Raw genomic sequence first — 11,453 nt, 5'->3', positions numbered from 1 at the left:
ACCTCAACAAGATCACTATCTGACAATATAGTGATGTGATATAATGTGTAATCATATATCAGTCACAGGGCATGTGTCATGATTTTGACTCATGTTCTGGCAGTTCCAAACTTCCTGATGGCGTACAGCAGGTTTGTGCACGCTGTGTTTTCACTGAGCAAGAAAATACAAGCACAATTATTTTCATTGTCTTTGATGCAGATTGAAAAACTGAATTTGATTTTGGTTCAGTTTGGTGGGAAAGAGTAAAATTTCATAGTGTCTTTCAGGCAATGCTGTATGCAAAAACAAAATAACATGGCTGAGGGAGTGCACAGTGATGATGAAAAAAATAAAGGTGGATAAAATCTACTTTTCTATTTGTCTAGATAGATTAGATAATACAAGATTTGTCATTGTCAGATCTTTCTGTTCTATAAAACTCAGTTTCGAGTCCCCGTGTCACCTCCCAGGATTTACCATCACTATTTGTCAGCACGTAGCATGTCTGAACCTTCAAATCACTATTTAATACTCCTCAGCTGCAGCTACTGTGGTTTTAGTATTAAGCATGGATAGCAAATACTGAAAGGGTCCTGAATACACAAGTGTGGCTGAAGACATTTTTTGTGTGTTTTTGATTCGATGCGGGTATAAAGGGGCAAATACAAGCTGGAGTCTTGTATTCCCAAATGTGAGTGATGATTAAAGTGCATATCAAACACATTAAAAGATCCAGACAGCATATTGACTTTCATCCATGGATGTATTAAGAGTTTCATCACATGCCAACATGTGATCCGATCTCTTGTTGTACTTGAAAACTAAAGTGATCTGGTGCTACCAAGTAATATATGCCCCATGGGATATTTTTCCAATTTAAACTGGAATGAATGATATGGAAAAGCCTTCAGAGGTAACCTGAGTCCTGTTTACCAAGCCCAACCTAATGCAAACAATCCTACATACACACACACACTGTTCTAAGTGACTGACACTGACGGCTGTCACAAGTCACTGGGGGAGGATGGGTAGGTTAAGGATGTGGGGGGATGTAGATAATCCCTATCCACAGTAATGACCTGCCTTCAAAGCAAACTCTCCTACACCCACAGAGACACACGCACACACCCATACAGATGCAGACACCTCATCTTGGTCTATAACTGTCGAACACTGTGAAATCAGAAAATATGGCCATCAATTACATGCAGCATTTTCCTGCATGCTGCTGATTACACTCTGACAAAATTAAAGGAATGATGCACTCAAATTTAACTTTTCCAATATTACACCAAGTGGCCTAAAGGGGGTGCTGCGATATTTGTTTATGTCACACACTGTTACATGATTGTGTGTTCACACAGTGTTGTAGTATAGAGTGACTGATCTCATTTCTCACTGGTTGAGGAAGGACTACAAGGTTTGTTTTCTTGTTTTGGTTATGGTGACTTGACTATCAGTCATCATCTGCATTTCCACACGACACAGCTGCGCACGTACACTCACACATAATTTCATTATAAAGATTTTCAGCAGACATGTAGATACACACACAACTTTTACTAACTCTTACTTTCACTTTTATTATAACTATAATACACCACTGCATTCTTCATTCACACACCCTCACACACACACACAATGCAACTAGCTGTACATGGCAGTGTTTGGGTCAGTAACTGGGAAGAGGTGGAGTGTGGCGTTCTCACCATTGAAAGTAGCAGCAACAAGGATCCCAGTGGACTCTCTCCTGTTTACTCTTCTTATTTGGTCATGCAGCTCTCTGTCCCAGTATGAAGCCAATTCCCAATTCCTGTCTCTGCTCGGCACAACCACTCAACCAGAATACCTAAAATTGGAAGTTTAATTGTTTTTTGGCAACTGATAATGTAGACACTCAAATGTAATAATAATAAAATAATAATAATAAAGAATAATACATTTGTTGTGACTTTTTTACCACTGTAATATTTGTGTTCTACAATGCCTCCCCTGGATACATCCTTATTTAACATTCGAACTTCCACTGATAGTTTGGTATAAATGTATGGAATCAAAAGTCCGACGAGATGTAAAAATAGCTAATTCAAGAATGTGAATATATCTAAATTTCTAAATTATTCCTGAAAGAGCCTCTATATTACATTAGGTACCATAGAGCTACTACACAAAGCATCATATATCATCTTACTCATAATGTTAGTATAGTGTAAGTTGGGAAGTTAGATAAGATTAAGGCTGACGACTGCAGGCAAATATGGCTACTCCAGTCACATAATGGTTTAGGGTAAAAAATAGATAGTATACATAAGAAACAATAAATATAACTTTCTCTCCATGTGTCTCCTAAACATCAGCTATTTTGAGCATTGTGACATTTTTCAGAAAATCATCTGAGGTCCACTCACTCCAGCCTCTAAAAACTTGACCCAGGCCCTTCTACCAGGTAAGTCCAGCTGAAAGCATTCCTGCACTGGGGGGTGGGTGGTGGATGTAGAGGCAGGGAGGGGAGTGGATGGAAGAAGATGAGTTGGGGTGCGGTGTTAGAAGAAGAACCCACCACCACCCACGAAGGCTGCCACGCTCTCTGCTCCTCTGAAGCTCACCTACCTGCTAATTTGGATCAGTAAACAAGCATCCGACAACATCAAAGTGTCGACACCAATGAGGCCTGACGCAGGAATGGACTCACGTTTAAGTGCAGGTGTGTGTGTGTCAATGTGTGTTTGTAAAAGGGAATACCTTTCTGAGTATTTTATCAGTACACTGGTAACACTGGTTGTCAGTGGAGGATTTGTAAACTTTATAATGTTGATTTTAAATACTTTTTTGTACAGTTTTTGACATGAAAATAATCAAGGTAAACAATACTGAACATTATATGAAAAACAGGTTCAGTCCAAACAGCATTCATATTGGTTTTCATAACACAAATCCAGTGTGTAAAAAAAAATCCATCAATGTGTATGTGTGTATAACTGTTTCTTTAGATGGGCTGCCACCCACGGAGACATGTCAGGTAAATATTTGTAGGGAGGGGGGTGGTGAAGTCCAGTGTCCAGAGAGGGCACATGCCATCTAAAGCTGTGAAGGCATCTGATATGGACAGAGACACCTGATCCTGCATTAGGCCGCCTCTGAAGCTAAGCAACATCGTGGCTCACCCCAAACATCAACTTGAACCATAGGGCCTCTAGCCAAATAGCTCTGTGTGTGTATATGAGCAAGCAGCTTAACTTTGCATGTGTGTATTCATGCTTGTGTGTATGTCATGTTAGCTAAAAATCACAGAAATTTGAAAGACACGGATGTTGGCAACCAGAGGTTGAGTAATTGTTTTCAGCTCTGGTAAATCCTGTGTGGATGTGTATGCATGCAGGTATGTGTGCATGTGTGTGTATTGGAAGAACTGTTGGCATATGTGACTTGGAGAGACAAGTGATGACAGAAGCTTTTCTAGGTGTTTTTTTTTTTTTTTTTTTCAAAAACAAGAATGCAGGCTGAGGGTTAAACATGGAATATTTGGATGCTAACCTATTTCAGCAAACCAGACTCTTAAGATTACCAGGGATGCCTCATTTCCAGTTAAGTGGCTGTTTATCTCCAGGTACATCACAGCAGTGTTATTGCATTTATTAATGTCAATGCCTCATCACAGGAGTCACAGTCTTACCTACTGCTGTGCCAGTGGAGCCATGCAGGTTGTGTCCTGGTACCCAACTGCCCACCTCTCCCCCTGCAGCTCCAGGTGCTCTTACACTAGCAAACCACACAGGGGAGCTACAGCTTTTTCCATGGCCTGTAACAGAGACACACACAGAGTCACACACACACTCACTCATAGTGTCTCTCCAGCCAAACATTCCCTTCAGTCAACCTACTGCACAGGTTTCAGCACGGATCAGCAGTCAAGCTGGAAGCTAGAGAGGCAGTGATTTCTCTTTACAGCCAATAGAGGAGTAACATTTTATAAACAATGTGCAAACATAACATCTGTTGTCTTCTGGTTTTTATAGCTGTCTGCTGGTTATAAGTTAACCTGTGATGAAATAGATGTCGGCTCTCAAAACAGCAACTCATCACTGATAAATAACTCTGCCTGCCTCTGAACTATCAATAAATAAAACTATGTCACCTATCTGCAGTATAACCTATTTAGAATGTAAAAGTAGGTAAATACACCATGTAAATACTAATATATCTAGATTTTGCCCTATCAATTATGGAAATCTACTTTACTTATGAACATACCTATATTTCAGAAAACTATTTTCAAAAGTTGACATCATGTTGCTTTGATGGGCAGGTCAGCAACAAAGATTTTAAGTTTCAACAGAACTGAAAGGTTTCATTTGTTTTCTCCAGTACTGCTTATTTTACTTACAGCTTAAAGCTTGTTCAAATGGTGAATTTAGATTTTGTGGAACTTTGATCGTATTTTTGCTTATGTACATAGCTATTTAAACAAGTTTGATTATTTCGATTTTTTTTTGGACATGTCCACAAAAATGATTTAAGACTTCAACGAAACAAAAAGGTTAAATTAAAAAAAAATCTTTTCAGAGGGAGGGGGAAAAAACACAGTGAAAAATACCAATGTCCAACCCTCTTCCTCTTAGTCATATGTAAACACAACCCGGTATCTAGGACAGTGATGTCAGATACGGTAAGAGACAAACAGCAAGCGAGGACATGTTCTAATAAATATCATTACATTCAAGCTAGCTGAAAATATGCCAGCCTGCAAGACGCACTGTAGGACTACAGTCAAGATTAATGAGCTGAGAAATCAGACCCAAACACAAGGGCTATTTTTTTCCACATTCAGTTCACTCCAATGTTTAGGTCTTCTCAGTGTGAGCCGCATGGGAGGTTGCTGCAACACGAAAAATTTCTGCTTGTCTGTGTTGCTTAGTTCATCTGTCAGAGGGTCCATCCATATTTTACAATGCGGGACAGGACGATAGGGGCCTGTGGAATACCTATATGAACGGATGGGTACAGTAGCATAAAACTGTGGGCTAATATGGGCCAGGAAATAAAACTCATGTAATCAAGAGGATCCATAGTGTACTTACAGTTTCATTGTGAAGCCAGACGTTTCTCTGAAATGGAAAAACTGTAATTTACATCATCAGCAGTTTGGATTTTAAACATCCTGTTTTTGGAGCTTTTTGTTCATTGGAATTTCTATGGTTCTATAGGCCCTTTTCATTGTTTTTCAATTATCAACATTGTATCCTTGTTGTCATTCAGGTATTAATTTTGTTTCAGCTGTACAAATAAAAATATTTTAAATAATCAAATACAAATTTTTAGTTCCAATTTTTTTTTTTTTTAATTCCTCTGATTAGATGTCAAAACTACATAGTATATCAGGTTTTGTAATATGTAGACATACTTTTTACATGATTTACAAAAGTAATTCACACCTACAAGTCCTAAAAAATTTGCCTAAAACTAATTACTGGTAAGTATTTTACTGGATGTGTAATAATTTGATAAGCTTGTGAACCACAAATTGATTGTTGTTATGTTAGGGTTTATGTTTTAGTTACTGAAATGACCTAAATTGTTTTAAGGATACATTATTAACAACTCTGAAAGTGCTATGCTTTTTTTCATCAGTTTGATTGAAAATATCTGGATCACTAATGTGTGGAACACTAATGTGATTACCATTTCAATTTCAATAGTAAAAAGTCAAAAAATGGACTGTATGAAAAGCTAATGTTTAAGTTTTAAAGGTTACATCTGTTGTACTATACTACGTCAAGTTTTATATTATTAATTCGATATCTTAAAGTGAATAAACATTTTCAAAACTTCAGATTAAACAAATAGGAGTATATATAGAGTATTTTAAATACAACCAGAAATGTTACACACATTACGTGATTAAAATAAACACTTCTGATTGGAATTTATAAATCATACTAATGACAATATAATCAAATAATAATGAAAAAATACTACTTTATACAAACAGAAAAGCTTATCAATATGTCCAAAATGAATGGATTCCTTGAGTAAATTTTGTTCCTGCCTCAGTACAATAGACGAGGGAACTTTTTCATTATGCAAGGGCCATGTAATCTCTGGACCCTTTGTTTTCCTTTGGCTCTCAAATGTTCCTCGCCACCTCCAGAGCTGGCTAATGGATGCAGATGGAGGAAGTGTTTGACATTATGGACACAGCAGTGCTTGTTTTAGAGAGGCTGGTCATGTGGTCTGCCCTATAGCAGGCCACACAGTACCCCCTTAATGTGACCCAGACCCCCCAGCCAACTCCAGGGGGTTTCAAGAACTGTCCGCTCTGGGGGAACTGAGTGTCAGTTTAGCCCCCCAGTGAACACAAGTCAACATGCCTTAATCCCCCCATCACCTAAAGTTACACTTTTGGGTCTGCAATTAGCCAGCAGGCCAAATCTTCTCCACGCCCTACTGAGCTCGCTCTTTCCGAGCCCTGACATGGAGCTCCGGGTTGGGGCTGTGGCCAGCGTGCAGAGCTCTGAGCAGAGACCCAGAGCTGCTGCTTGTGCTGCTGGTTTCCATGGCACGATGCCGGCTCGGCCACATGGTCCCTCATCTTTCACTGTCACTGTGCTGGAGAGGAAGAGATCAAAACAAACATGTGGTGGCAGGGAGTGCCTTACATGATGAATCGCTGTAATCAGCATGAGACAGCCCAGTGCTTGCTCTGATTGGTGGAGGCTGCTTTTGACAGATTCTCAGAGTGACTGAGTGACACGATGCACAAAGCAAGATCTGTGACCCTGAAGCACAGACTAAAACCTGAGATATGGCTGATCCAAGCAAAACCACCATCGAGAGAAGTCTGCAGGTCATTCTACACTGAGTCACATTTTCTGAGATGGAGAAATATTTGCAACATGGAGGCTGGATGTTTGGTGGGCGCCGTGTCCATTATCAACTGGCCCAGAGCCATGCCAACAGAGATGATGGGGGTGTAAATTCCAGCCCTTGGTATCAGCTCCATTCTGCACATTGTTTACCTCCTGTGTTACTTCCTGCTTCTTCATCTTGGAAGAGGAGCACAGGAAGGCCCAGTATTCCCTCCTCAAACCAAATCTCCTGTTCGCCCAAACAAAAAGCCACATTGTAGCTCATTTTCCTGTCTCCTCCGCTGCACATTTCCAACCGGGGGTGTGGTATTGGCATTCCTCAAGGTCAAATCTCTGCACGCCTCTGATCCCCTAATTTCACTGTCTGGGGTTGGTGTGGGGGCCTCTCTAATGGACATGTTATCCACTTCCTGCTGCTGGTAAGAGGCGATCTTGATCCTGCTGTCACAGAACGAATTGCCACGTTAAAACCCCGCTAAACACCCTCAGCGTTTCAAATTGGAGACGTACTGGAAGACTCATCGTCTTACCGACCCCTGAGGTTGAAGCCTTTCTTCAGATGAGTCAAAGGGACGACACATGGGGGTGAAGCAAAAATGAGGAGGAGGTAGGGAGAAAGAAACAGGATCAGCCCCTGAAAGGTGCATTTACTGACTGGAGAGACTTTAAAGGAAACATTCACTCAGCTGAGTTTTCAGGGGAAAAGCAGCAGTCTGACCACCCCACTGGCTTACACATTAACTCCCCTAACACAGTTATTAATTTCAGCTAGAGGGGGAAAGTAGTTAATGGGATATGCACACATGCACTCAGACACACACAGACTCATACATGCACAGTGGACCTGTTTGTAATGGCCTTTGACTAGAGGTCTGTGGTTCAAGTTCATGAAAAGCAGCAGAGGCCAGGGAAGAGTGAACAAGCCAGGGTGGCTGAAGAGGGACAGATGGAGGGAGCGACCTGGGGATGGAGGGATGGAGGACGTTGAGGGGGGTTGAGGGGTATGAGGTGGTGGTGGTGGTAGGAAGGGGGTCTCAGTCTTGAGCCCCCTTCAGCCAGAAACAACAAGCAGGCCTTCTCATATTCAAATAAATACCAAGCCAGTGGGGAGCAGGGAGGGGCGGCAGATAAGGAGGAGGCAAGGGGCGAGAGCCAGACTGGGAGATGGCTTCGCTGCTACACTGAAGCCTATTTAGGATCACGGGCGAAGGCCGAGAAGAGCAAAGCAGGCAGTGACAGATTTATAATGAGTGCAGACTCTGCCCTTGCATTTAATACCGGGCTTAAGACGTATTAGAGAGACAAAGGCCGTGGATCCTGCTCTGGGAAGAAGAAAGGCCTTAATTAATTTGGGGAGATCACGGAGGCCCCGGGCCCACATCATCGGTTCTTTGTGGCAGGAATGCCAGCTATTTACCGGCGCTCCAATGGGGCTGCGGGGAGAGGCGAGGTGATGACGACTGGGGCGGCCGTGCAACAGATAGGAAAAGGATACTTTTCAAAAGCTAAAAGCTTCCCAGTTTTAAAACAAAGACGGGAGGGAAAGAGAAGAAGTGATTTTGAAAAAGGATCTGACTCCAAGCAGCCCCCACCCCACCCCCCAACCATCCAATGTCCTACACAGACATTCCAAACTGTTTTTGCTCTCTCTCACTCTCCATATGAAATTCAACTGATAACAGCTCTGAAAGGAATATTCAGAACATAACAGTAACACACTATCTGTAAACACACACAAGCACATGCATACATTGCCATTTTCAGTCCTGATGAAAGACACTTTTAGGCATTTCCCTATGCTATATGTCATATGTTAGACTGTATCTTACAGTAATCTGGTAGTTGGATGATAACAGATTGTTCACCCCTCTCCCATTTACAGTGTTGCTTCAGGTGTGGTGAGCGGAGAGTGGAGGCCAGCCTGCATCGACCAGGCTGCTCACAGCCTGCTGAAGGGCACAGTTGGCAGCTGTCAGGCCCATTCATTGACTCAGAGACGACATGTGGAGAGAGGACCTTCCTTCCCAAAATAAACAAATAGTGGTGGCACACATCTTCCCAGGCAACTGCAAAGGGGGAGGGAGAAAGTGAAAATTGTTGCTTTTCTTTCTTTGTCTCTTCTTATTTCTGCACGACTGCTTAGACAAACTGACCAGGTAGTGAAGTCATCAAACCTCAGAATCCATAAAGATTTGGAGGCAAAATTTGTCTGCACAAAACAAATATTTTACTATAGCATATAAACCAACTGAAAGAAACAAAAAAAAATCTATTTTCAGGAGGAAATCTTTCGACATTTGATATGATGTCACTTAAAAACATGACATTCCATTGTGTGGATAAAGTACAGTTGTTTCTGAAACATTAACCTGCATCCTCTTCAGCTTTTATATGAATAGCATTAAAAACCAAAGTCTACACCCCGTTTTTCCGTGCTTTATGAATGTGTGTGGGAATATATGTTGGAATTTGCCTGAGATGGACACTAGGGAATCATCATTTTCACCTTTGGTCAACTATTGTGCTCATGTCCATTGTGTTTTTATACACGTCCTTTTATGATGACCCCAAAAATACAAAAAGAACAGGGCTGAACAGGAAAACACATTTATATGCCAACAAGGAAATGTGTTTCTCATTTTTCCCCTGTTCTTTTTACTTTTCTTTTTCTTTTTTTCTTTAAGAAAAAGAGGACTTCCCGTAATATCTAGAGGAAGTTAATATGTCCTTCAAAGCTATAGGCTCACCCAGTTATGAAAAATATTTAAACTAGTAAATACATTTTGACTATTAAACTGGACTGGACTGGTCTGGCGCATGCTCTGCTGCGACAACACAGTCTGTACTCTCGACTCTGTGTTGAATGTTACCTGTTAAATATGTGGACAGATTAATGTCAGTCCCCTTAGGGACTATAAAGTATTAATCTGAATCCGAGTCTATTAAAGCTCCCCTAAAGGTCTGTCCCACCTGTTTGGAAAATCATGTACAGTTTGGTTGCATTGATATTTGTATCATTACTGTATCTGCTGAAACTGACTATAGGATTACTGCACTGTGGTCGTCTTTACGCATGACTGAAGGCCTATTGAAGGATTGTAGATCTGCAAACACCTGTAACACAATGTGAGCACAAACTCCCGTCGGTATTTACAGTCTATCCTGCTGCGCACACAGATACACTGAGTTTACACTGTAATAATATTGTTGTGTATATTTGCACATACTAACAAGTTCATGCACCATCAAACCGACAATTCTTGAATTTATTCATCGTAGCAACCAACCAACGCCACGGAAAAAGTCATCCAAATATGCAACTAACCACTGAATGACAGACGATAGAAATGAAATTACAAATAAGGAAAAATAAATAATGATAGACATCGGACAAATATCCATCACATTCATCACACGGTAAAATGTTTGGACGTTTTTGATGAAAAACACAAATTAGTATTTGCGCTGATGTGGACATCTCATTCCGGGAATGGAGCTGGACATTTTTTTAACCCGCGGAGTGAATGAAGGCATACACGCATTAAGCCAACCGACAAAATTAGACCCACTGCTGGTGCTGTGAGACAGCAGACTGCTTGCACCTGCATGACTGCAGATTTATTTTTACCGCTTTTTGCAATGAAAAGATCTGTACTGTATCCTCGACCACTCATCCGATGATTAAATAATTATATTATGATTAATAAGAAAGACAGATCCTGTAGTGATAGAACAGCAAAACCGCGAGACCCTATATTAATTATAGCGACAGTAGAATAATGTTCATTATTACTATTATTTTTAAGGCCTAATGAGTTCACAAATGACCATCAGAGTTCCTTGTAAGAATATTATGGAAAATTGGCCTATAGGTATTTTTCATTGATTGCGTCGATAATGTAAACATAAATAAACAATGGTTAAACTAGAAAAAAATGCCGTTAAAATTGCTCATTTCCGTTTATTCATTAAAAGTTATTTATTCAAAACTAAGTGATGGCTTATTTAAAGACAATGGTTTTCAGGAGCCTCACTTAAATCTTCCAGTGAATATTTATATTTTATGATTAGATTTTTTTTCTCTCATAAGGATTACCGCCCGGAGGTCCCGTAGATAGCTGAGGCACCTTTCTAAATATCTCCCCCTGCATACCTGCTGCCTCTCTCTCTGTGCATTTCCTAAAGCCCCGCGGAGAGAAGGGACACCCCGGGCCCTCCGCTGTCAGCGGTCAACTGCTCACTTCCTCTCCTTCGTATTCAGGGATTTAGACTAATATTTAGATAGGATAGGGTTTTATATTTGGAGTGCGCCGCCTCGGTCCCTACAGCGTCGGTCACGCAACATGAATGTGAAAATCATTGGTTTTATGATCAGCGGAATAACTTGTGATTTATTATCTGTGAAATGATGCGAGCGTGTCATTAATACTTTTATCATCCTGATTGTGGCTCATTACATTAGAGAGTGGTGAAATACATTTCTCCACAACACAAACCTGAAAACATCAAAGGAGATTTTATGCTGTTTTATTATATGTCTGGGGGAAGGAGAGGAGGAGGGCAGAGAGAGAGGGAGAGAAGAAGAAGAGAGCGCGCGCCCACAGG

Source organism: Lates calcarifer, linkage group LG13 (assembly GCF_001640805.2).
Source record: "Lates calcarifer isolate ASB-BC8 linkage group LG13, TLL_Latcal_v3, whole genome shotgun sequence".
NCBI lineage: Eukaryota > Metazoa > Chordata > Actinopteri > Centropomidae > Lates > Lates calcarifer.
The sequence above is the reverse complement of the archived record's forward strand: the minus strand, read 5'-3'. Positions refer to the sequence as shown.